Source organism: Carcharhinus amblyrhynchos, chromosome 1 (genome assembly GCF_965287045.1).
Source record: "Carcharhinus amblyrhynchos chromosome 1, sCarAmb.v2.hapA, whole genome shotgun sequence".
NCBI classification, from domain to species: domain Eukaryota; kingdom Metazoa; phylum Chordata; class Chondrichthyes; order Carcharhiniformes; family Carcharhinidae; genus Carcharhinus; species Carcharhinus amblyrhynchos.
The window spans coordinates 176,597,725-176,624,474 of record NC_137324.1 but is presented as its reverse complement, the minus strand read 5'-3'; the positions used below and the strand labels follow the sequence as shown (position 1 = coordinate 176,624,474).

General features: G+C 44.9%; 1 protein-coding gene across 1 annotated transcript in view; it reads left to right on the top strand.

Annotated features, from left to right (window-relative positions):
* Window positions 1–26,750, top strand: part of stpg2 (sperm-tail PG-rich repeat containing 2) — a 327,666-nt gene that overhangs the window by 228,589 nt on the left and 72,327 nt on the right. The window lies entirely within an intron of this gene.

Below are 26,750 nucleotides of genomic sequence, written 5' to 3'. Positions count from 1 at the left end.
ATGAGGTGAAATTGGACAAACTTGGTTTTATTCTCACTTCAAGGTGGGAGGCTGAGGGGTGACCTGATAGAAGTTAACAAAATTATGAGAGGCCTGGATAGAATGGATGGTGGAAGTCTTTTTCCCAGGATAGACATGTCATCAGGCTAATCGCAGCGAGGCACGCGAATCAAAAGCGGAAGCTTGGGTCACTGTCTGTGTGGAGTTTGCACATTCTCCCCGTGTCTGCTTGGGCTGGTTGAGTTCATTGGTCGTGCTAAATTCTCCCTCAGTGTACCCGAACAGGCGCTGGAATGTGGCGAATAGGGGATTTTCACAGTAACTTTTTTGCAGTGTAATGTAAGGTAGGTAGGGGAGTCTAAAACCAAAGGGCATAGGTTTAAGGTGAGAGGGGAGAGATACAAAAGTGTCCAGAGGGGCAATTTTTTCACACAGAGGGTGATGAGTGTCTGGAACAAGCTGCCAGAGGTAGTAGTAGAGGTGAGTACAATTTTGTCTTTTAAAAAGCATTTAGGTAGTCACATGGGTATGGTGGGTATAGAGGGAAATGGGCCAAATGCGGGCAATTGGGATTAGCTTAGGGGTTTTAAAAAAGAAAGGGCGTCATGGACGAGTTGGGCCGAAGGGCCCGTTTCCATGCTGTAAACCTCTATGACTCTCTAAGCCCATTTGTGACAAATAAATAAATTCTTATCTCTGGTCTTGTGTATAGTTATCCTCGCCCACATACACCAGTCAGTTTCTCCGGCCTTAGTAAGGACAGCATGGACTAATTGGGCCGAAGGGCCTGTTTCCTTGCTGTAAACTCCTTTGACTCTATGGCCTTGTTGGACAGCAGTCCCTGGCAACTATTTACAGCGTCCCAACACCCCTCTACCCAAAACTCAGATCAGTGTCTTTGCATCCAGATATTGATCCAATTGGCCCTTTGTCCTGATGGTTAAGAAGAAGCCCCCTACTTGGGGGGGGGGGGTTGGATTTTCTGTCTATTCACGGCCCACTGACGCTGCCAGCAAGCTTGGAGAATTTGGTGCTCAGCCAAAGCTCCGTTCGCTGCGGTGGGACTGGAAAATCCCACTAGCCTGAAGGGCCGGAGAATTCCGCCCTCTGTGTTGATGCTAATTCTCGAAGGGAGCTGTGTAATATCAGCGCTGTCGTGCACGGAGACCACAGCCATTAGCCGGTTAATTAAGTAGCAGTCGTGAGTGACTACAATTTTATGCTCCATTAATCTTGTGGGCGGCGATAGGGACGAAATCACTCAAGTAAACATCTGTGTTTCGGCGGGGGGGGGGGAGGCGGGTTCGCTCTTTTATAAACACATACCCTGTTCAAGCACTCTTCCTATATGAAGATAAACTCCAGTAATGTGGCAAGGATTAGAAATGGCAAAGGAAGGGGCTTCAACACGAAAGGGGAAAACAATGACATTTTGAGTAATTACAGTGGCACTAGTTCACATTTTAAATGATTAGTACGGTGGTAGTAATCTAATAAGTGCAGTGTATAATACACTGATTCATTACAAGTCATGATACGTCATGCAGCTGACTGTACATCTGGTTTCAAAATTTTATTTTGCCCTAGCCATTTTTCGACCAAGAACCTGTTGCTTTGGGTTGTTTCTGCTGTGGGAAAGATCCATATCCCAAAGCTTATAAATTGATGCAAGGGATATTTTGCCTTATTCATCGTTGATATAATGGCCGGTATATTTAATGTGTTAATATCACTCTTCCTTGGACTTCTCCTCTCAATGTTTCGCTTTTGTCTTTTGTTTGATGCATTGGCGGTCTTTGTAACAGCAAGACCTGCATTTCTGTAGCACCATTCACACTCTCAGGGCATCCCAAAATACTTGGCATTCAATTACTCCCTTTGAAGCGAAGTCACTGTGGTGAGGTTGGAATTGCCAATTTGCGCAGAGCAACTTCCCACAGGTATAATCATGATCACATCGGCTTATTTTTAGTGATGGTGGTTTTGAGTATTAGTTGCTTACTAACTGATGTTTAGCCATTGTTGCTTTTAGGCCACTGGTTACAGTAAAAGTCTTAAAATCTGAACCCTTATTGTCATTTCCTTTAAGTTGGTCACTGGATTGTATTTGAGTCCTGGCCCTGGAAACCTACAAGTGAAAGAAATTGGCACGCACCAATTGCAAAGAAAATATTGAAATCCATCTCCATTTTTAAAGTTTATTTATCAGTGTCACAAATAGGCTTACATTAACACTGCAGTGAAGTTACTGTGAAAATCCCCTAGTCGCCACACTCTGGAAGCTGTTCGGGTACAATGAGGGAGAATTTACCACGGCCAATGTACCTAACCAGCACGCCTTTTGGACTGTAGGAGGAAACCGGAGCTCCGGAGGGAACTCAGGCAGACACGGGGAGAGCATGCAGACTCCACACAGGCAGTGACCCAGGCTGGGAATCGATCCCTGGCGCTGTGAGGCAGCAGTGCTAACCACTGTGCTACCGTGCCACCCTAATTTGTGAAATTGTGTCTCACTATCTTTCTTCCATATGTGGAGTGTTCTGATAACATGATAAATAGGTTCAGATAACAGTCGATATTGATCTGCTGAGTCCAGAATGAATGTTCTACTGGTTGGCAGATTGGACTGTGTAAAAGTCTGTGTCTGATCACTGATCGGATAAAGGTAATTATTTTCCCAAGCAACATGGACTAGGAAATGTCTGCATTTTATAAGGAGACACATGTGTTACATATATAGGATTCTGTCAGATCTACTGCGCAGAAACAAGTTATTTGGCCCAACCATCAATGTTGGTGTTTATATTCCACATGAGCCTCCTGTTGCCCTAGTTCCTTTCACCCCATGACCACATCTTTTTATTCCTTTCTCCCTTTAAGAGCAGCTCAGTGGCACAGTGGTTAGCACTGCTGTCTCACAGCACCAGGGACCTGGGTTTGATTCCGGATCACTGTCTGTTGGAGTTTGCACATTCTCCCTATGTCTGCGTGGGTTTCCTCCAGGTGCTCCGGTTTCCTCCCACAATCTGATAGGTGTGTAGGTTAGGCTGATTGATCCTAGTGTCCGGGGATTAGCAGGGTAAATATGTGGGATTATGGGAATAGAGCCTGGGTGGGATTGTTTTCAGTGCAGACTCAATGGGTTGATGGCCTCCTCCTGCATTGTAAAGGTTCTATGTATTTATCCAGCCTTCTCTCAAATGCACCTAGACGATTTGCCCCATCGATTCACTGTGGTAGCAAGTTCCACATTCTCACCACTCTTTACTTTTCCGGTTTCGATTGACTGGGTTGAGGTAGGTTTGGTTTTGAATTTACAAAGCCACATTTACACCACAGCTGTCTGTAACGTGGCCCCCATTGTGTGACATACTCCTTTTTTTTTTAATTGCCTGAAATACTTCAGCAGGGTTTAGTTCTCCTCTTGGGATTGGTCATGTAGATTTGATTTATAGCCTATTGAAATCTGCTGGCAGGTACCAATAAAGAGGAATACTTCAGGACGGCAAACATTTAGCAGACTGAAAGAGCAATAATTATCTACAAACCCAGTCGATAATCAGCTTTGTTCCTGTTTCACCAGCTGAGCAATCGATTCTACAAATGAGTCTTGTTGCACTAGAATTGCCGATTCTACCTTTCTCTTAATGGCCAGTTACCCCAAATACTTCTTTTATTCGTTCCTCGGACATGGGTGTCGCTGGCTGGGCCAGCATTTATTGCCCATCCCCAAAGGGTATTTAAGAGTCAACCACATTGCTATGGCTCTGGAGTCACATGTAGGCCGATATTTTGGCCTTGGAGGGAGTGCAGAGGAGGTTTACTAGGCTGATACCGGAGTTGAGGGGGTTGAGCTTTGAGGAGAGGCTGAATAAACTAGGCTTGTACTCGTTAGAGTTTAGAAGAATGAGGGAAGATCGCATTGAGACGTATAAGATGATGAATGGGATGGATAGGATAGAGGTGGAGAGACTCTTCCTGCTCAGAAAGGACAGTAGGACTAGGGGGCACAGCCTCAAGATAAACGGGGGGGCGGTTTAGAACGGAGTTGAGAAGGAACTTCTTCACTCAAAGGGTGGTGAATCTCTGGAATTCTCTGCCCGTTGAAGTGGTGGAGGCTGCCTCGCTAAATATTTTTAAGACGCGGGTTGATGGGTTTTTGATAAGAGAGGGGATTAAGGGTTATGGGGAGAGGGCGGGAAGGTGGAACTGAGCCACGACAGATCAGCCATGATCTTATTGAATGGCGGGGCAGGCTCGAAGGGCCAGATGGCCTACTCCTGCTCCTATTTCTTATGTTCTTATTTCCTTCCCTAAAGGACATTAGTGAAGCAGATGGCTCTTTACAGCAATTGACAGTGGTCATCATTAGACTTTTACATAGAACATTACAGCGCAGTACAGGCCCTTCGGCCCTCGGTGTTGCGCCGACCAGTGGAACCAATCTAATGACCCTCTAACCTAGACTATTCCAATGTTATCCATATGCCTATCCACTGACCATTTGAACGCCCTTAAAGTTGGTGAGTCCACAACTGCTGCAGGCAGGGCATTCCACGCCCTTACTACCCTCTGAGTAAAGAACCTACCTCTGACATCCGTCCTATAATTACCACCCCTTAATTTAAAGCTATGTCCCTTCATGTTAGGCGTCACCATCCGAGGAAATTTATGAGCATTTAGGGGTGAATTTTACCGTCCCACCTGCCACGGGAATCAGAGAGGACAATGGGCAGACTATGGAAATGTCTGTTGCCCTTGGTGGGATTTTCCGGTTTCGGGGCGAGTGAGGCTGGAAAATCCTATCCTTAATTCCAGATTTTTAATAAAATCTAATTTTATCATCTGCCAGGATGGGATTTGAACCCCAGGCCCTGAGAGCATTACCCTGGATCTCTGGATTACTAATCCAGTGACAATACCATGAAGCCACAGTCTCTTCCATAAAAGTACCGAGCTTTGCCTCAATTGCCAGAATTTTACCAACTCAATCATAGATCGTAGGCAATTCTGCGGCAGGTGTGGCTCGGAGAATGGAATTCTGTGTTAGCCTTGGGCAAGATTTTACAAGCCTCGCGTGATCGAGATCGTAAGATACCAACCAATGAGTAGCGCCTTTCCCACTCAGTTAGACGGTTCGACCCTAACTCAGAGGCATGAGCTGAAAAATCGAGACTGAGTCTTTATTGCAGTACTGTGGGAGTGCTGCACTGTTGGAAGCACAACCTCTTGGATTAGATTACATTGGGACACCATCCGCTCACTAAGGTGGGTGTAAAAGATCCCACAGCATTTTTCTGAAGGAGAGCAGGAGATCTCCCCCTGGGTGTTCGAGTTAATATTTATCCCTCAATCAATGTGGGTTAAAGAAACAATTATCTGGTCATTATCACATTACTATCTGCCCAAAAATTGTCTGCTGTTTTTCCTACATCACAAAAGAGACTATACTTCACTGGCTGTAAGATGCATTGCAGTATCCTGGGCGGCTTGGTGGCACAAGGGTTAACACTGCTGCCTCACAGCAGCAGGGACCTGGGTTCCATTCTGGCCTTGGGTCACCGTCTGTGTGGAGTTTGCACATTGCCTGTTTGGGTTTCCTCCTACAGTCCTAAGATGAGCAGGTTAGGTAGATTGGCCATACTGAATTGACCTTTAGTGTTGGGGGTTATGGGGATAGAGCCTGGGTGGGATAGTTGTTGGTGCAGGCTCGATGGGCCGAATAGCCTCCTTCTGCACTGTAGGGATTCTATCATTATGAAGAGTTCTCCGTAAGTACAAGTCTTTCTTTTATACTGAATGTAATCTTGCATTCCCAAATTTAGCTCATTCCTGGTTGGACCAAAAGATCTACTTTGAACGATCTTGTGCCTTTTGTTGCATCATGGTTTCTCTTTTAGTTTCAATGCAACTAAATGGTGGAGGTATCCAGAACCCAGGGGTCACAGTCTGAGGATACAAGATAAACCATTTATCTCAGAGATGAGGAGAAATTTCTTCACCCCAAGAGGCAGCCTGTGGAATTCACTACCACAGAAAGTAGTTGAGACCAAAACATTGAATGTTTTCAAGTAGCAGTTAGATATGAGCAGGCGATGGCCAAGTGATGTTGTTGCTAGACTACTAATCCAGGAACTCGGCTAATGTTCTAGGGACCCGGGTTCGAATCCCGTCACGGCAGATGGTGGAATTTGAATTCAATAAAAAAAATCTGGAATTAAGAATCTACTGATGACCATCTAATTCACTAATGTCCTTCAGGGAAGGAGACTTGCTATCCTTACCCAGTCAGTGTGGAGGGTATTGTACTGCACTGTGGTGTCGTCTTAGATTTCTGTATTCAAGTTTCTAGAACTGCAACTTTCCAGATAGCTGAAGATGAGATGTGTTTCCAAAACTAGGTTATCCACATTGAGAGGGAGCAGACTGTTTTCAGTTTCAGAATGAAGACAAGAGGTTGTTCTTGAATCATTTGAATTTGATGGCTTCTGCAGGTTGAGGAAGCAGCTCGCTGGCGCTCATTGGATCGAGAGCAGAGCGTCAGATTGTACCTGTACGATGTGTGCAATGCATCTAGAATAGACAGGATTTCTTTCCGAGGGAGGGGGGGAATTCCTGGCTGTAGACAACGAATCCTCACTGGAGCGTGCGTGACGTGGCTGTGGGGTGGGCAGTGATGGCAGGGCATGCGTTCCCAACCCAATCCTTGGATGGGAAATCCCTTCATCCAAAATACCCTGGCCATTGTGTATGGAACCAGACCGGGGGTGGACAGTGCAAATGAGGGGAACATATTTCAATTGGGGAATGAGCAAGAAAATATTGTGAAAAGTAATTCAAATCATAGAATCCCTACAGTGCCGAAGGAGATCATTTGACCAAATGAGCCTGCACTGACCACAATCCCACCCAAACCCTATCCCCATGTATTTAGCCCGCCGGTTCCCTGACACTAAGGGGCAATTTACCATGGCCAATCCACCTAACCTGCACATCTTGGGAGACTAACGGGCAACTTAGCATGGCCAATCCACCTAACACGCACATCTTGGAACATTAAGGGGCAATTTAGCACGGTCAATCCGCCTAACGTGTGCATCTTTGGTCTGTGAGGGGAAACCTGAGCACCCCGAGGAAACTCACGCAGACACGGGGAGAATGTGCAAACTCCACACAGACGGTGATCCAAGCCGGGAATCGAACCTGGGTCCCTGGCGCTGAGAGGCAGCAGCGCTAACTACAGTGCCACTGTGCTGCCTCACTTCTGTTCAGCAAAGCAGAGAATCGCTGGGGACAACCAGAGGAGGAAGCCATCGCTGTGTTCGACAGTCGTGCACCTAATTACAGACTTGTCTTTTCGCCGCCCAGATTCCGCAGTCACATAATAAAGCGTAGTCTTTCAGCATGTCACAGCAAGGAGCAAGAAAAATGTGCGTCTCTGTCCAGACCGACAAGCTGTAGTCAAGGTGCCTTTTAAGGAGGAAGGACTGACAGATAGTTAACATTCTCAGTGTCAGAACGTACTGTCTGAGCATGCCCATTGCTGAGCTGTCAAGAGATTGAGTTTGCAGGGGGGTTTGTGAGTGGGAGGTCGTGGAGGGAGTTGGGGGGGGTGGTGGGGTGTTGGTGGTGGTTGGCAGTACAGTTGCACCTTGCCTACATTCCAGAAGATGAATGTACACATTGTCACCCTCTCCTGTGCTGCTCCCCCCAGTCATTAAGATGACAATGCAGTAATTGATGGCTTGACATGGGCGTCCGTTATGAAGCTGCCCCTCTCTTCCCGCTCTAGAATCTGGTCCCTGCTTGCTATTTAAACAGTGTGCGGTTATCAAGCATGTCAGCGCATCCGTCTTCCCGGGCAGATTCCCGTCGCCTAAGTAATGACAGGAAAATGACACAGGATCCACTGATGGATGTGAGCATCAGAAAGGTTACTGTTGTGTTGAGAGGGGGCGGCGGGGGGTGCGCTGGAGGGTTGAGGTGACTCAGTAATGGTGGGAGTTATTCAAGATGCTGAGAACATCATTTGGGAACAGCTGAGTGTAACTTTGTTAACTCTTCCCAAAAAAAAGTGTAATATGTTGGTGGTGTGAGGAGAAAAAAGTAGAGTTGTTTTAGACTCTGCGATCTGCTACAAGTCCTGGTTATTAACTGGGTCAAAGGTTATGCGTCAAACCAAATACTTGGCTCACTGCCCTCCTGTGATTGTACACAGTGCTGTATGTTTTGCAGTGGCCTCTTTTTAATAGTGTGTCAATCTGTTTTAATCCTCACAGGAGCAAAAATGGAGAAGAAACAGACTTTTAAAACCAGAGACACATTAAAACACGAGTTCTGCTCCTAATGACATTGAATTTACACAGAAAGAGACCATTCAGCTCAGCTAGTCCATGTTGGGTTTTATGCTCCACATAAGAACATAAGAAATAGGAGCAGGAGTAGGCCATCTAGCCCTTCAAGCCTGCCCCGCCATTCAGTAAGATCATGGCTGACCTGAAGTGTATCAGTTCCACTTTCCCGCTTTCTCCCCATAACCCTTAATTCCCCTGTCTATCAGAAACCTATCTACCCGTGACTTAAATATATTCAGCAAACCCCTACATATTCACATGAACCCCCTCTCACACTTCTTCATCTAATTCTATTAGAATATCATGCTGCTCTATTCTCCCTTGTATGTTTATCCAAGGATAGCACAGTGGTTAACACTGTTGTCTCACAGCATTAAGGACCTGGGTTCAATTCCTGGCTTGGGTCACTGTCTGTGTGGAGTTTGCACATTTCCCCCGTGTCCGTGTGGGTTTCCTCCGGGTGCTCTGGTTTCCTCCCACAGTCCAAAAAAGTGCTGGTTAGGTGGATTGGCCATGGTAAATTCTTTCTCAGTGTACCCGAACAGGTGCCAGAGTGTGATGACTCGGGGATTTTCACAGTAACTTCATTGCAGTGTTAATGTAAGCCTGCTTGTGACTCTAATAAATAAAGTTTTAAAAATAACCTACTATTCTCGCTGGAGATTAGAGGAAGATGGGGGGAATTGCATAGGAATCTATAAAATTCTAACAGGACTAGTCAGGGTAGATGCAGGGAGGATGTTCCCAATGGTGGGGATATCCAGAACCAGGGGTCACAGTCTGAGGATACAAGATAAACCATTTATCTCAGAGATGAGGAGAAATTCCTTCACCCCAAGAGGCAGCCTGTGGAATTCACTACCACAGAAAGTAGTTGAGACCAAAACATTGAATGTTTTCAAGTAGCAGTTAGATATGGGCAGGCGATGGCCAAGTGATGTTGTCGCTAGTCTACTAATCCAGGAACTCAGCTAATGTTCTAGGGACCCGGGTTCGAATCCCGTCACGGCAGATGGTGGAATTTGAATTCAATGAAAGAGAATCTGGAATTAAGAATCTACTGATACCATCTAATTCACTAATGTCCTTTGGGGAAGGAAATCTGCCGTCCTTACCCAGTCTGGCCTACATGTGACTCCAGAGCCACAGCAATGTGGTTGACTCTCAGCTGCCCTCAGGCAACTAGGGATGGACAATAAATGCTGGACAGCCAGCAACAACATGTCCCGCAAATCAATTAAAAAAAAAATCTCTTGGGGCGAAGGGGATCAAAGGATAGGAGGGGAAGGTGGGATCATAATGAATGGCAGAGCAGGCTCATAGGGTCAAATGGCCTCCTCCTGGATATAGGAAAACATATTTTCTATGTTTCTATTTATCTCAATTACTCCTTGTGGCAACAAGTTCCACATTCTCGGCACTCTCGGGGTAAATAAGTACTCGCTGAATTCCTTATTGTATCTGTTAGTATCTATTTATTTGGTCCCTGGTTTTAGATTCCTGTACCCCAAGGTGAAACATTTTCTCTCTGCCTACTCTATTTTCACAATCTTTAATATCTCTACCAGGTCATCCCTTTGTCTTCTTTTTTCAAGGGGCGTTTGGATGAAGTTTGAATGAGTTCAAACGGGTCTTTGCAGAGGGCCAGTAGAGATTAGTGAAAAGTATTGTTTCTTGCGCGCTATACAGACAAAGCATACCATTCTAGGGTGTAGAGAAAGATCAACTTAATGCAAGATAAGTCCATTCAAAAGTCTGACAGCAGCAGGGAAGAAGCTGTTCTTGACTCGGTTGGTACATGACCTTAGGCTTTTGTATCTTTCTTGATTGGGTTGAATGGCCTCCTATCCCTTAGAAGTCTACAATTCCAGATTGTATCTTGTTTAAGTGCTGGATAGGTACCGAAAGTCCATTTGATTTATGTACACAAGAGATAGTGCTTGAAGGAGACATTAAGAGTCTCAAATATAACATTTAATGTATCCCAAGTTCTGATGTTAATGTTAAAGTGCATTTATTGATCTTTTTAAAAACTCTCACATAGATTAGGTCTGCCAGTGGCTATCACTATGGCACTATACTGTAAAAATTATAATTGCTAGTTTTTCGTAACATTTCAGGGCCTGACATTTTACTGGGGAAAAAAATTGCTTATAAAGTTATTTTTATTACAGTACGCTATCCTCCTTTCAAAATTGGGAAAGATGTGAAACAAGCAGCTGCTTCATTGTCACCTGCTTCATAGTAACGCACTAAATCAAAATGACCCCTTTCAGGTCTATAGAATTGGCTGCAACAAATATGATTATTTTCATTGCCTGAGCGATGGTTTCCATGTTGAATTTTACATAATTCACCTTGTTACAATGGCCAGGGAGAAAGCTGAAACCAAAATAAGCAGGTTTATTGTATGACCACCAAATGAAGAAATTACCTACAAGATTTCCACTTTTCGTAGCTTTTACTTTGACACAAGTCAGAACCAATGCAAGTTACGCATTGGTTCACATTTAACTGGCACGTGATACTTCAAATAAAATGTTAAATTTCGCTTTATAAAGTCAACGCAACAAAGAGATGTCTCGGTGCAATCACCAGCGTACCTGCTAGACTCCCCGCACAAATGTGGCACCTTGTGCAATCTCACAGCCTTTACAACTCAGTCTCTGGTGCACAGGATTCCTTCCTTTCTTACTCAGGTGATTTGGCTGTTGTGTCATTTGTGGCTGAATCCAGCTAAAACTGATAAGGTACCCTCTCTCTACGCGCCCCCTCTCTCTACGCGCCCCCTCTCTCTGCGCGCCCCCTCTCTCTACGAGCCCCCTCTCTCTACGAGCCCCCTCTCTCTACGAGCCCCCTCTCTCTACGAGCCCCCTCTCTCTACGAGCCCCATCTCACTTGGGCCATGTCACTCCGAGTGTCATTAGTTTCAAGGACTCCCTTTTAACCAACCAGCAACACCCAGTCCATGATCTAGTTCTCTACTACAAACTCCACTATTTTGCGTGGCTGAGTTGTTCGCACTAGTTCTATGGCCCAGTCTGTTTTGACTTGGTTCTACATTGCTTTCCCAAGAGCTTCTAGAATTCTATATTTCCTTTCACTGTCTAACAGAACAGGTCTTTTATTTTTTGAGTCTGACTTGCACCTAAAAATAGAGTCATAGAGGTTTACAGCATGGAAACAGGCCCTTTGGCCCAACTTGTCCATGCTGCCCATTTTTTTTTTTAACCATTAAGCTACTCCCAATTGCTTGTGTTTGGCCCATATCCCTCCATACCCGTCTTACCCATGTAACTGTCTAAATGCTTTTCAAAAGACAAAATTGCGCCCATCTGTACTATTATTACTGTTACCTGTGGCAGCTTGTACCAAACACTCACCACCTTCTGTGTGAAAAAATTGCCTCTTTGGACACTTTTGTGTCTTTCCCCTCTCACCTTAAATCTATGCCCTCCAGTTTTAGACTCCCCTACCTTTGGGAAAAGATGTTGACTATCTTGCTGATCTATGCCCCTCATTATTTTATAGACCTTTATAAGCTCACCCCAAGCCTCCTACGCACCAAGGGAAAAGGGTCCCAGTTTATCCAGCCTCTCCTAATAAATCAAACCGTCAAGTCTCGGTAGCATCCTAGTAAATTTCTTCTGCGCTCTTTCTAGTTTAATACTATCCTTTCTGTAATAGGATGACCAGAACTGTACACAATATTCCAAGTGTGGCCTTACTAATTTCTTGTACAGTTTCAACAAGATGTCCCAACTCCTGTATTCAATGTGCTGACTAATGAAACCAAGCATGCTGAATGCCTTCTTCACCACTCTGTCCATCAATGACTCCACTTTCACGGAGCTATGAACCTGTACCCCTAGATCTCTTTGTTCTATAACTTTCCCCAGTGCCCTGCCATTAACTGAGCAAGTCCTGCCCTGGTTCGATCTACCAAAATGCATCACCTCGCATTTATCTAAATTAAATTCCATTTGCCATTCATCAGCCCACTGGCCCAATTGATCAAGATCCCTTTGTGATTCTAGATAACCTTCTTCACTGTCCACTATGCCACCAATCTTGGTGTCATTTGTAAGCTTAGTAAACATCCCTCCTAAATTCTCATCCTTAATATAAATGACAAATAACAGTGGACCCAGCACTGCTCCCTGAAGCACACCGCTGATCACAGGTCTCCAGTTTGACGGGGTTGCATTCAGTCACTCAAACCTGTTCATTCCTTTCGACTGTGGCTAATCTGTATCTTAACACCGACTACCCACCTTGGTTCTGTGAACCTTAATATCCTCACCTATCAAAATACCGTTTAACCTAGGCTTTGGAATTCACATTTTTCCACCAGTCTCAACATCTTTTTGGGTTGGCGAGTCCTTTGATGTGAAGAATTGCTTCCAGTCATTCTTTCCACAGTAATAACTCATGCGGGATCAAAAGTACCATGCTTTGTCTTGGCAAGGCAAGCAGTGCAGCAATGTATTAAACCACTTAAAAAAAAATCCTTGCAGTATATTCTGAATATTGACCGCTGAGAGTTATCCTCAAGCTCACACTTACCGCTGAATTTCCAAAGGCCAGTTAAATGCATAATAGTGATTTAATTAGTTTTGATTAAGGTTGGCTAGTTGAACACTTTTATTTAAAAGCAAAGTTGATAATGGCTCCAGAAATGTCAGCACTCTTAAAAGGGATGTGAGCGGCAAATTACCCTTGTGAGTTATTTCCAGAACTAATGGCTACTTCCCAGAACTTAATGTCCATTTATCTAAGGGCTGATTGCAGAGGAGTATCTGAGAGAGTAAAGAGAATTGACAAGATTGACGGACTTCCACTTTTCTCATAAAGTCCAATGCCCAGCACGTAGCCTTTACCTGGATTTATTGTTCAATGCGCTGATCTTCCTTTCCCGCAGCCCGTCGGTCTTTATCAATGTTCGATTGCTAAAATACTGGCGTCATTCTGAAGGGACACTGAATCTCCTGATCGAAGGACAGAGTGTGACAGAGCAGTCAGCTCCAAATCACTGTGTGTCTGGCAAACATGTCAACGTGAGTAGAGAAATTTCTGGTCGTATTATCCCAGCTTGGTATGGGCTCCTGCTCTGTCCAAGACCGCAAGAAACCACAAAGGGTTGTGAATGAAGCCCGGTCCATCAGTCAAACCAGCCTCCCATCCATTGACACTGTCTACACTTACTGCTGCCTTGCCAAAGCAGCCAGATTAATTAGGGACCCCGTGCACCCTGGACATTCTCTCTTCCACCTTTTTCCATCGGGGAAAAGATACAGAAGTCTGAGGACACATACCAACTGGCTCAAGAACAGCTTCTTCCCAGATTTTTGAATGGACCTACCTTATATGAAGTTGATCTTTCTCTACACCCTAGCTATGACTGTAACACTACATTCTGCAATCTCTCCTTTCCTTCTGTACGAACAGTATGCTTTGTCTGTATAGTGTGCAAGAAACAGTACTTTTCACTGTATGTTAATACGCATGACAATAATAAATCATTGTTTAAGAAAGGTGCGGGGGATTGGTCAAATAATTATAGTTTGATTCTGGTGGTGGGAAAGCTATTTGAATCAATTCTGAGAGGCAGGCTGAACTGTCAGTTAAAGAGGGATGGATTGATCAGGGATAGTCAGCTTGACTTTGTTAAGGAAAAGTCGTATCTTACTAACTGATCTGAAATGAGAATTGATGAGGGTAGTGCAATGGATGTGGTCTATGTGGATTTCAGTAAGGAATTTGACAAGGTCCCATATGGCAGACTGGTCAAAAGAGCAAAACACAAAGGGATACAGAAGAATATGACAGATTGGATCCAAAATTGGCTCCATGGCAGAAAGCAAAGGGTAATGATCAGATGTTTTAGAGAATGAAAAGCAGTTTTTCCATGGGGCTCAGTGTTAAGGCCCTTGCTGTTTACTGCATATATTAATGATTTGGACTTAAATGCGGGTGGCATGATTAGGACATTTGCATTTGGCCATGTAGGGATAATGAAGAGGACAGCTATCGACTACATTAGTGGTTTGGGTGCGTGGGCAAAGGAGTGAAAATGGAGTTCAATCTTTAGAAGTCTGAGGTAATGCATTTGGAGAACGCAAACAAAGCAAGGATATATGCAATAAGTGGGATGATATGGACAGGAAGTGGGAGACCTTGGAGTGCATGTCCACAGACCCCTAAAAGTAGCAGAATAGGTGGTAAAGAAGGCATGCAGAATGTTTTCCTTTATTGAGCGAGTTATAGAATACAAGAGTAGGGATATAATACTGGAACTGTATAAAATTTGGTTAGCTGGAACCTTGTGTACAGTTCTGCTCACCAAATTGCAGGAAGGACATAATTACTCTGGAGAGAGTGCAGAGGACATTTACAAGAATGTTGCCAGGGCTGGAAAATTGCAGCAATGTGGAAAGACCGGGTTGGTTGGAGGAGGTGTACTAAATTATAAGGGGCCTAGTGGACAGGGAAGACTCGTTTCCATAACTGAGGGGTCAGTTATCAAATTTACATTAGTTTTCTTTAGCATATTTTGACAAGCACACTTGGGGAGTAATAGCACAGCCCCTTGAACTGCATTGAACATGCCTTCCATGGCCAACAAGTCATTCTACAGTGCAGAAGGGGGCCTTTCGGCCCATCGAGTCTTCACTGACTCTGACAGAAAATCCCACCCAGACCCTAACCCTATGACCCCACCAATTCCCCTAATCTATACATCTTTGAACACTAAGGACAATTTGGCATGGCCAATCCATCTAACCTGCACACCTTTTCAGAAGTTTACTTATTAATGTCACAAGTAGGCTTCCATTAACACTGCAATGAAGTTACTGTGAAAATTTCCTCATCGCCACACTCCAGCATCTATTCAGATACACGTGACCAATACACCTAACTAGGGCGGGCACAGTGGCTAGCATTGCTGCCAGGGACCTGGGTTTGATTCCTGGCTTGAATCACTGTCCGTGTGGATTTTGCACGTTCTCCCCGAGTCTGCTTGGGTTTCCTCTGGGTGCTGTGGTTTCCTCCTATAGCCCAATGATGGACAGGTTAGGTTGATTGGCCATGCTAAATTGCTCCTTAGTGTCAGGGTGACTAGCAGGGCAAATGCGCGAGGTATTGGGCTGGGTGGGTTTGTGGTCGGTGCAGGCTTGATGGGCTGAATGGCCTCCTTCTGCACTGTAAGGATTCTATAATCTTATGATCTTTCGGACTGTGGGAAGAAACTCACGCAGACATGGGGAGAACATGCAGACTCTACACAGTCAATGACCCAAGCCGGGAATTGAACCCGGGTCCCTGCAGCTGCAAGGCAGCAGTGCTAAGCACTGTGCCACCGTGTCGCCCATAATGCTAGATTGCACATCATCCACCTGTCACATGAAGGAGTGAATTCCACTGGCTGATTGGTGAGAGACTGACGTTGCCATTTCCATTCAGGAGCGCAGGGTTACAGGGGCCATAACAACCTGCGTTTTTAGTTCCCACGTTCTTTTCAAACTTGCTAATGAAAATCTTAAAATACGTCCAGTGGAAATGCCAACGTGTCTCTTCCTCTAACCTTCTCTCCCCTATTCACAAAGTCGGCTCCTGTTTCCCAGCTCGCAGTGCTACGGGGAAATCACGTTGCATTGCAGTGTTTCACTTCTTAATGAATAGACGATGAGTAAGAAGAATGATGAGGAGAAAATTGTCAGTCAGTCAGCCTTCAGAAATCCATCAGTGCGAGTTCACTGAGCTCATTAGGATGTTGCCGGAGAAATTGTCTTTTTTTTGGTTCTGGCTTCTGAAATAACCTTTCTGTGAAAATACCTTGTTGTCTCAAAGGGGCAGCGTAGTCGATTGATGGTTTTCAGGGGTTGTTGTTGAAAATCTACAAAGTAAATCTACATATAGAGGGATTGCAAGCATCCACTGGTACAAGCCTTTGCTTCAGCGCAGTAAGTGATGTGTGTTGGCAGGGATTCCACATGTTTCAGGCACAACTGTGTCCCCCCACCCCTTTGACAGCGATACCTCTCAAAAAAAGAAGTTTTACATCTGTAAAGAAGAATCTAATACGATAGAGTTTTTTCCTGGTAGCTTTTTTAAAAAAAATAAATATTGGTTAGCACTACTGCCTCGCAGCTCCAGGGACCCGGGTTCAATTCCAGCCTTGGGTAACTGTCTGCGTGGAGTTTGCACATTCTCCCCGTGTCCACATGGGTTTTCTCTGGGTGAATCATAGAAATCCTACAGTGCAGAAGGAGGCCATTCAGCCCATCGAGTCTGCACCAACAATGATCCCACCTAGACCCTAACCCCGTAACCTCCCATATTTACCCCGCTAACTCCTCTAGCCCATGCACCTCGGGACACTAAGAGGCAATTTACCATGGTCAATACACCTAACCTGCGCATCTTTGGAGTGTGGGAGGCAACCGGTGCACCTGGAGGAAACCCACGCAGACATGGGGAGAATGTACAAACTCCACACCGACAGTGATCCAAGCTGGGAATCGAACCCAGGTCCTTTGAGCTGTGAGGCAGCAGTGCTAACCACTGTGCCACAGTGCCACCCCAAAGCCGGGTGCTCTGGTTTCCTTCCACAATCCAAAGACGTGCAGGTTGGGGGAATCGGCCATGCTGAATTGCCCCTTAGTTGTGTAGGTTGGATGGATTAGCCATGGTAAAATGTGCGGGATTACACGGATAGGGCAGTGGAAGAGAGCCTAGCTACTGCAGACCCAGGGTGGAAAAGTCAATTACTAGGGGGGCACAGGTTTAAGATGCGAGGGGCAAGGTTTAAAGGAGATGTACGAGGCAGAGGATGATGAATGCTTGGAATTCGTTGCCGGGGGAGGTAGTGGAAGCAGATATGATAGTGAGTTTTAAGGGGTGTCTGGACAAATGCATGAATAGGATGGGAATACAGGGATATGGTCCCCAGAAGGATAAGAGGTTTTAGTTAAGTCGGGCAGCATGATTGGTGCAGACTTGGAGGGCTGAATGGCCTCTTTCTGCACTGTCAGGATTCTCTGATTCTCTTATATGATTAAATATATAAATTGCGTGATCTCATGTTTGATTAAGGGAAAACAGAGATTTGACAATACAGCTACATAAATTGCCTAGAGCAGCAATACAGATTGATAAAGCCACAAAGAATGTAAAACTTTGGGGCTGATTGTAAGAGGATTAGCTGGGAACTAATGTCAGCTTTATGTAGAAACTTGATTAGACCACAACTGAAATAATTTTCACTGCACCCATCTCTATAATCACAAAAAGAATATTTAAACACTGAAAGAGTGCCAAAGACAAGGCAATTTATATATTTCTATTCTCAAATCTCTTTCCTCCCTCATTCCAACTTGAGGTGTTAGGTATCTGCTCACAGAACATGTACATTTAATAATACGTCCTATATTTAAAGTTAATTTATTAGTCACAAGTAAGGCTTACATTAACACTGCAATGAAGTTACTGTGAAATTCCCCTAGTTGCCACACTCCGGCATCTGTTCGGATCAACGTACCTAACCAACACGTCCTTCAGACTGTGGGAGGAAACTGGAGCACCCGGAGGAAACACACACAGACATGGGGAGAATGTGCAGGCTCCGCACAGACAGTGACCCAAGCCGGGAACCAAACCCAGGTCTCTGGCACTGTGAGGCAGCAGTGCTAACCACTGTACCATTGTGCCATCCCAGAGTGGCTTAAACAGAGCTTCAGTATTTGTGTCAGATGGGAATTATGAGGAGGCAGAGAGATTTACCAGACCAACGGACTTGTTTTGAGTGGACAGGGCAAAATTGTTCCCACACATGGGTGAGTCCACAGCAAAGGGACATTAACACCAGAAAGTCAATGCTCTGTCCAAGAGTTGGTGCAAACTCAATTGGCCAAATGGCCTCCTTCTGCACTGAAGGGAATCTAAGATTCTGTGATAGGAGATATTCTCATCTCTTTAGATAGTAGATGATTTGAAGATAAAGGTTATACTTATGTCTGGAACTCTTCCTTTGTTTTTTGGCTCCTGCAGACAAGTCATCTTTTGACCTTCGCATTCCAATGGTTCAAATCACCGGTGATGCCAATGCAAGGCCAAAAATTCAATCTCATCAAACTTGCTGATTTTGTGGAATCATGGACTAATAAGGCACTGAAAGAGGCCATTCAGTCCATCATTCCTGTACTTGCCCTTTGGTAGAGCTGTCCAGTTAAGCCCCACTCACCTATTTTAACACAATGATTTCGGCTAGAATTCTCCAGTCCCGCTGCAATGAATGGAATTTTGGCTCAGTGCCAAATTCTCCATTCCCACTGACAACGGAGGGTCCTGTCCTTCAAAACTGAGAGTGATGGGTTTTAGTTAGGCAAAGGACATAAAGGGTAATGGAAGTATGATATGGAGATGTTATGATCTGGAATGTGTTGTCTGGCCAGCCAATGGGAACAGATTCAATTGAACTTCCAAAGGGGAGTTGATGTAAGAGGAGAAATTTCCAGGACTGTAAGAGAGAGATGGTGAGCGGGACTAATTGGAGAACTTATTCAAAGAGCTGACATGGACACCATAAGCTGAATGATCTCTTTCCACATTGTATTATTCAACATAAATATGAGTTGTTGTTGCTTGCATGTGAGGCGAGGGAACGAGACAGCTTAAGTTTGAAGAAACCAAGAACCCATCTAGCATACCATTGCCTTCTGCTTAGGAACAGACATAAAGTATTGTCGACATGGGTGGGCCATTTCCAAGTGGTGTTGTAGGAAGTGCAGGGTAGGTTTGCCAGAATGATACCCAGACATCAAGAAGGTTAAAGCTACAAGGAGATATTACATAATCTACTCCCTGAAATTTAGATATCGCTAGACTATTAATCCAGAAACTCAGCTAATGTTCTGGGGACCTGCGTTCAAATCCCTCCACAGCAGGTGGTGGAATTTGAATTCATTAAAATATATCTGGAATTAAGAATCTACTGATGACTATGAAACATTTGTTTATTAGTCACAAGTAGGCTTGCATTCACACTGCAATGAAGCTACTGTGAAACTCCTCTAGTCGCCACATTCCAGTACCTGTTCACGTACAATGGGGGAGAATTTAGCATGGCTAATGCACCTAATCAGCACGTCTTTTGGACTGTGGGAGGAAACTGAAGCATCCAGAGGAAACCCACGCAGACAGAGGGAGAACATGCAAACTCCATACAGACAGTGACCCAAGTCGGGAATCGAACCCAGGTCCTTGGCGCTGTGAGGCAGCAGTGCTAACCACTGTGCCACCGTGAACAATTGTTGATTGCCAGAAAAACCCATCTGGTTCACTGATGACCTTTAAGGAAGGAAATCTGCCTACAAGTGACTCTAGATCCAAAACAATGTAGTTGACTCTCAACTGTCCTCCAAAGGCAACGAGGGATGGGCAATAAATGTTGGCCATCCAACAATGCCCATGTCCCACGAATGAGTTAAAAAAAAAGATTCGTTTGGAGGTCAAGATATTAAGGAGATCAGTGGCTGAGGAATTTGGGACTTTGAAGAGTTCTTTGATCCAGGTCTTAAGGAGTGAAATTAGGCATCTCTGCTGCGCGCAAAGAATGCAAGAAGTTTGGAACTCACCTCTCCAAACAGTAATTGATGCTCCATCAACTTTAAATTTTAAATCTGACATTGATAGGTTTTTGTTACTCAGGTGTACTGATGGAGATGGGGAAAAGATGAAAATGTGGAGTTAGCTCGCCGATTGGCCGTCATCTCATTGAATGGACTTGAAGGACCAACTAACTGACTCGAAATCTATTCCCGATCATCGATCCAGCAATTTCAGGCTGTGGCGAGGAACCTGAAACACACCTCAGACAAAATGAGAGGCAGTTTTTAAAATGGTGGCTGGAAAGGAACATGGATTCTCCGAGTCTGCCTTTCATACCTGAGGGAGAGGCAGTGGCACAGTGGCATTGTCCCTAGGCTAGAATCCTGAGACCCAGGTTAATGATCTGGGTTTAAATCCCACTGTGGCAGATGGTGCAGTTTGGATTCAGTAAAAATCTGGAATTAAAGTCTAATGGTGACCATGGAACCATTGTCAATTGTTGCAAAAGTGTACCCGAACAAGCACTGGAGTGTGGCAACTATGGGATTTTCACAGTACCTTCATTGCCTTGTTAATGTAAGCCTACTTGTAACACTAATAAATAAACTATTAATTTTTAAAAACCCATCTGGTTCACAGGTGTCCCTTAGAGAAGGAAATCTGCCGTCCTTACCCTGTCTGGCCTACATGTGACTCCAGACTCCCAGCAATGTGGTTGACTTTCAAACGCCCTCTGCAGTGGAGGATAATTAGGGATGCACAATAAATGTTAGCCAGTGATGCCCATATCCTGTAAAAATGAAGAAATAGAAGAAATTATGCAAGAGGGCCACATTTATCACAAGTTGAACCCCATTTAAATAAAGGCACAGTGGATAGCACAGCATCAGAGACCTGGGTTCAGTTCTTGGCTTGGGTCACTGTCTGTATGGAGTTTGCACATTCTCCCCGTGTCTGCATGGGTTTGTTCCGAATGATCCAGTTTCCTCCCACAGTCCAAAGATGTGCGGGTTGGGTGGATTGGCCATGCTAAATTGCCCCTTAGTGTCAGAGGGAGTAGCTAGGGTAAATGCATGGGGTTATGGGGATAGGTGGGATTGTGGTTAGCACAGACACAATGGGCTGAATGGCCTCATTCTGCACTGTAGGATTCCAAAGCTCTCTGAAATAAATAAGATAGCAAAATAGATCATTTTCAGCTCTAGATTTTTTTTTACAAAACGCAGTCCGAAGCATTTGCCTTTCTACAAAGGACAGCGAGCAGAAAGTAACAGCTATTTAATATGCTGCAGAGACCCCTCCTTTTCCTGAGCATATAAACGTAGCCTGAAGCTTCCAATAAATCACCAAGCGATGGCACTGCTTGTGACTCTGTCCCGATGACATTTTTCATCATCTTTCAAAAGTAGGTGGGCCCCGATCGCCGGCAGCCTTGGACACTGGAAAATCTCTCGCGGCGGCTCATACAACCTGAACGGGAACAGCAGTCAGGGTTTGTAGCTTATGCGGCACTTTCAATCATCTTGCGTTTAGCTTTGTCTCCTTAGTTAACTGCTATTTGACACACCACGCTGCTCGCAATACGGGACAGCCCTCATCAATAACATAAGGACCTCATACTGACTCAAATGTGCGGATGCTGATGAGACACTAGAGCCGGAATGTTACCACGGTTCACACCAGTGGGATTTCCCCATCCCGCCACACTGAACGGAGATTTGGCTGGGTGCCAAATTCTCCGACCTCGCTGCGGTGGGAGCGTGGCGTGAATGGACAGTAAGATTGCACCCTCAGTGTCCTTAAGAATTTGATAACAGGGAGAGCTGCGGGTGCAGGCGTGTATTAGGGGAATTTCATAGTGACTTCATTGCAGTGTTAATGTAAGCCTTACTTGTGACTAATAAATAAACTTTAAAACTTTAGCTTTATTTTTAAAGGTTTACATTATGAAGGCGTAATTAGACTTTCATTCCTTTGTGTTCAGACAATCGGAGGGTTAAACCAATTGAGGTGTTTAGGATGATACGCAAGGATTCAACAGGGTAGATAGAGAGAACTTTCCTTCGGTGGAGAATTAAGAAGGGGGGAGAAAGCCGGGGTGGGGGGGGGGGGGGTGGGCGGTGGTGGGTTAGAGAAATTTAAAATTAGAGCCAGATTGTTTCAGAGGGTGGAGTCAAGAGGCACTTCTTCACAGAGAGGTTAGCTCAGTTGGCTGGACAGCTGGTTTGTAATACAGAGAGATGCCAATAGCATAGCTTCATTTCCTACACCGGCTGAGGTTTTACATTTTCTGTTCTATTCCGTCAATCTCCATTCTATAACTACTTGGAGCTGTCAATCAAACAGTTCCCTTAATAGGCACACCACTGTGATAATGGTCAGTTGTTGAATCAGTCACGCAGCACAAATCCTAAAATGAAAGCCCTCTGGTTTATTTCAGTGGAGACAGTGAAATATTGAGCATGATATTTTTGAAATGATACACTTTATAAAAAGGAGTCTGTTTCTCAACTCCTCTTCCCAGCAGAATTAATTCTCTTGACGGCTTTCACAGTTCTAATGAGCACGTACACTTCCAATGAGCTTTGATGTGTTATGTGAATTTCAACAGTTTTTTGACACTTTTGACAGTTCGTTCTTGATAGTTCCTTAACAGCTTGAGTGTTCTTTGATACCTTGACAGATCTTTGACAGCTTTGGCAGTTCATTGGCAGCTTTGACAGCTCCAATGAGTTTGTGCACTTTTTACACGCAACCACGTCTACTTTTAATAATCCTAAAGGGTAAACCGGACCTTTGCCAAATGGCACCTGACCTCTCCCAAAGATGTCCCGGGACTATATCCAAAGTGGGGAGGGAGCACATCTTACCTCTCTGAAAGGGTATCCGGGCTATCCACATGAACCCACCCAGGTCTAATCTGCACATTGCGTGTTTCAGATACTGACCTGACCAGGTGTGTGGAGCTGGCTGCTGACTGAGAAGGAAGCACAGCTGTGCCTGATGAAGCTGACTCCATTCCCACTCCCACTCACTGCGAAAACGGCAGTGACTGGCTTCAGGAGTGGACTTCCAGAGTTGGGATCTGTTGGTATTTTTCATTTGATTTATTATTGTCGCATGTATTAGCACACAGTGAAAAGTATCGTTTCTAGCGCTGTACAGACAAAGTATACCGTTCATAGAGAAGGAAAGGAGATGGTGCAGAATGTAGTGTCACAGTCATAGCTAGGGTGCAGAGAAAGGTCGACTTAATGTGAGGTATCATAGAATCATAGAACCCTATAGTGCAGAAAGAGGCCCTTCAGCCCATCAAGTCTGCACTGAACACGATCCCACCCAGGCCCTACCCCCATATACTTTACCCACTAATCCCTCTAACCTACCCATCCCTGGACACTAAGGGGCAATTTCTTAGCACAACCAATCAACCTAACCCGCACATCTTTAGACTGTGGGAGGAAACCGGGGCACCCAGCTGAAACCCACGCAGACACGAGGAGAATGTGCAAACTCCACACAGACAGTGACCTGAGCTGGGAATCGAACCCAGAACCCTGGGGCTATGAAGCAGCACTGCTAACCACTGTGCTACTGTGCCGCCCATGAATAGGTCCATTCAAAAGTCTGACAGCAGCAGGGAAGCAGCTGTTGGTACGTGACCTCAGACTTTTGTATAATTTCCCGACGGAAGAAGATGGAAGTGAGAATGTCTGGGGTGAGTGGGGTCCTTAATTATGCTGCCTGCTTTGCTGAGGCAGTGGGAATTGTAGACAGAGTCCATGGATGTGAGGCTGGATTGAGTGATGGACTGGACTTTGTTCACAACCTTCTGTAGTTTATTGCAGCCTTGGGCAGAGCAGGAGCCCATACCAAGCTGTGATAGAACCAGAAAGAATGCTTTCTATGGTGCATCTGTAAAAGTTGGTGAGAGTTGTAGTGGACACGCCAAATTTCCTTACTCTTTTCAGACAGACAGAGTCTCTCCATTTGCATGAAAATTCTGACCTTAGTTTATTCAGAGATGTGCGGGTTAGGTGGATTGGTCATGCTAAATTGCCCCTTAGTGTCAGGGGCACTAGCTCGGGTAAATGCATGGGGTTATGGGGGTAGGGCCTGGGTGGGATTGTGGTTGGTACAGACACAATGGGCCTCCTTCTGTACTGTAGGGTTCTGTGATTCTATGACACAACAATTTTGACAAGTTCCAACAGAAAACTTTTTTGTGGAGATTGGTTTTGCAGGATTTTGTATATTTCATACTCAGTGAACAGCTACTGTTTATGATTTAGTGCATACATTTGTATAGGCTTGATGGTAAAAGTGAGAGACTGGCAAAGTGTTTCACACCCTAACGCAAGACAGGTAAAGATTAACAATTCGACAAATCATAGCTGTCAGTGATACAGAAAGCATTGTTTTTGAAATATGATTTGTACACACAACATTTCCTGGCAGCTCCTCGATTGTTTCCTGGTACTGCCACAGTGTGACTGCGAGCAATTGTTGTATTGTTGGCAAATGTCACTACCTTCCAACAACAATGGAGTTACTAACAGCTTGCACCCAAACGGATGCCAACCAAAATGAAGTGAGGAAAATACAAACCATAGCGCTCTACATTGTAATTCAAATACAGTGTTCCAGTACCAGAGCGTTATTACTGGACAAGGTGTTAAATCCAGACCCAACTTGCCTGTGGAAGTGAACCTTAAAGACATCAAGACATATTTTGAGAAAAAAGCATCTGCTGTCTAACAGCACCAAAAGCACATTGATGACTGTTCAGTTCATTTGCACCTATTGGATCTTGCTGTGTACGAGTAAGCTGCCTTGTTTGCCTACATAATGGCAGCAAGTACGCTTGGTGTGAAGGTACATCAATGAGACAATTTTCGATAAATTGATCAAATGCCTTACAGTGCAGGAGGAGGTCATTTGACCAAAAGAACATCCTACCCAGGCCCGCCCCTATGCCCTGTCTCCATAATCCCGCACATCTACCTTGGCCAATCCACCTACCCTACACATCTTTGGATACTATGAGTCAGTTTAGCGTGGCCAATCCATCTCACCTGAGCAATTTTGGATTGTGGGAGGAAACCAGAGCATCCCAGAGGAAACCCGTGCAGACACAGGGAGAACATGCAGACTCTGCACAGACAGTGACTCAAGTTGGGAATTGAACCTGGGTCCCTGGTGCTATAAGGTTGCAGTGCTAAGCACTGTGCCACCGTGCTGGTTGGTGACTCTTGTAAGGGGCAACACTGGAGCTCTCTCTCTGTACGAAATGTGAAGTTAAGAGTAGAGATTGACAAGCGCCTCGCTTAAACATTCTTGCCAGAGACTGCTGAAGTGGATTGCATTCCAATTTGCGCGTTCCTAAGCATTTCTCCTGAACTGCTTTTATTCTGCATGACTGATGTACTGTATTCAGAATTCCTGGTGTCCAACAAGGAGACTTTATTACTCTTCAGTGAAAGCATACTCATGTTTACTGTGGAGAAACTGGAGTCCCTTATGCCAGTTTACATCTTATGCCAATCCCAGTGCAACGTCTGTGTTTAAGGTGCTAAATTGTTGGGTCGTAAACTCTTTGGCTGCACGTAAAACTGAAAGAACAAGAGCCCTAATGAATGAACGGTATTGCAAAAAGTTGGCGCAATCAGTGGGCAGTAACTGATTGTAGCTGCCTTCCCTACTTGCATGTTCCAGCTAAGTGGTTCCATTCAAGTCCTGTATTCATATAAATCAGACTGACTCCTGCCAATGCATATAAAGCTGGCAGGGTTCTCACCCACCACTCCCTGACCTTAACGATTTATAACCTAGAGATTTGCACACAGTGCATCTTCAATGTGTGATTCAGATGTGCAAGTTACTTAAGGGGTGACAAAGTCAGAGATGACAATTGGCTTGCAGCACACTTCCACAATAAACAGCGCGTGTCATATTTCTGAAGTGCAGGTGAAAGTAGCTGTCTCATTGTCTGTGTGGAGTTTGCACATTCTCCCCATGTCTGCATGGGTTTCCTCCGGGTACTCCGGTTTTCTCCCACAGTCCAAAGATGTGCAGGTTAGATGGATTGGCCATGCTAAATTGCTCCTTTGTGTCCCTCGATATGTATGTTGGAGGGATTAATGGGGTAAATGTGGGGGGTTGTGGGGATAGGGCCTGGGGTGGGATTGTTTGTTGGTGCAGTCTCGATGGGCCAGATAGCCTCCTTCTGCACTGTAGAGATTCTATGATTCTGTTCTATGATTTAAGGAAACTCCAGTAGATAAGAAGGAAGAAAGTTAAATCGGTTAAAACATCGCTTATCCCTTTACTCTCCAACAGAATTCAGTTGGCTGATCTTTCAAGGTCAGATGATGAAGGAAGGAGTAGCATTTATATCGTGCCTTTTGTAACCCACCCTAAATTACTTTATAAACAATGAAATACTTTTGAAGCATTGCCACTCTTGTAAGGGAAAGAGAGAAAACAGAGTTAAAGGTTTGCGTTCTTTTGGCTCCAGATGCTGCCACACTTGCTGAGTTTTTCCAACATCCTCTGTTCCTGTTTCAGATTCCGGCATCAGCAATATCTTTTGCTTCATTCACTCTTGTAATGCTGCCCGTCTTTCAACGCTCACTGGAAGCGGTCGAACAACCATTTTGGTTTCTCACGACCACTGGCTGACTGCAGCCTGTCTCCGCGAGGCGTTGGCAAGAGGGGCTGGAGGAAATAAATGCCCCTTCCTATTATCCAAAGGCCATTTCCAAGCCTCTTCACGGGGGTTGTTAG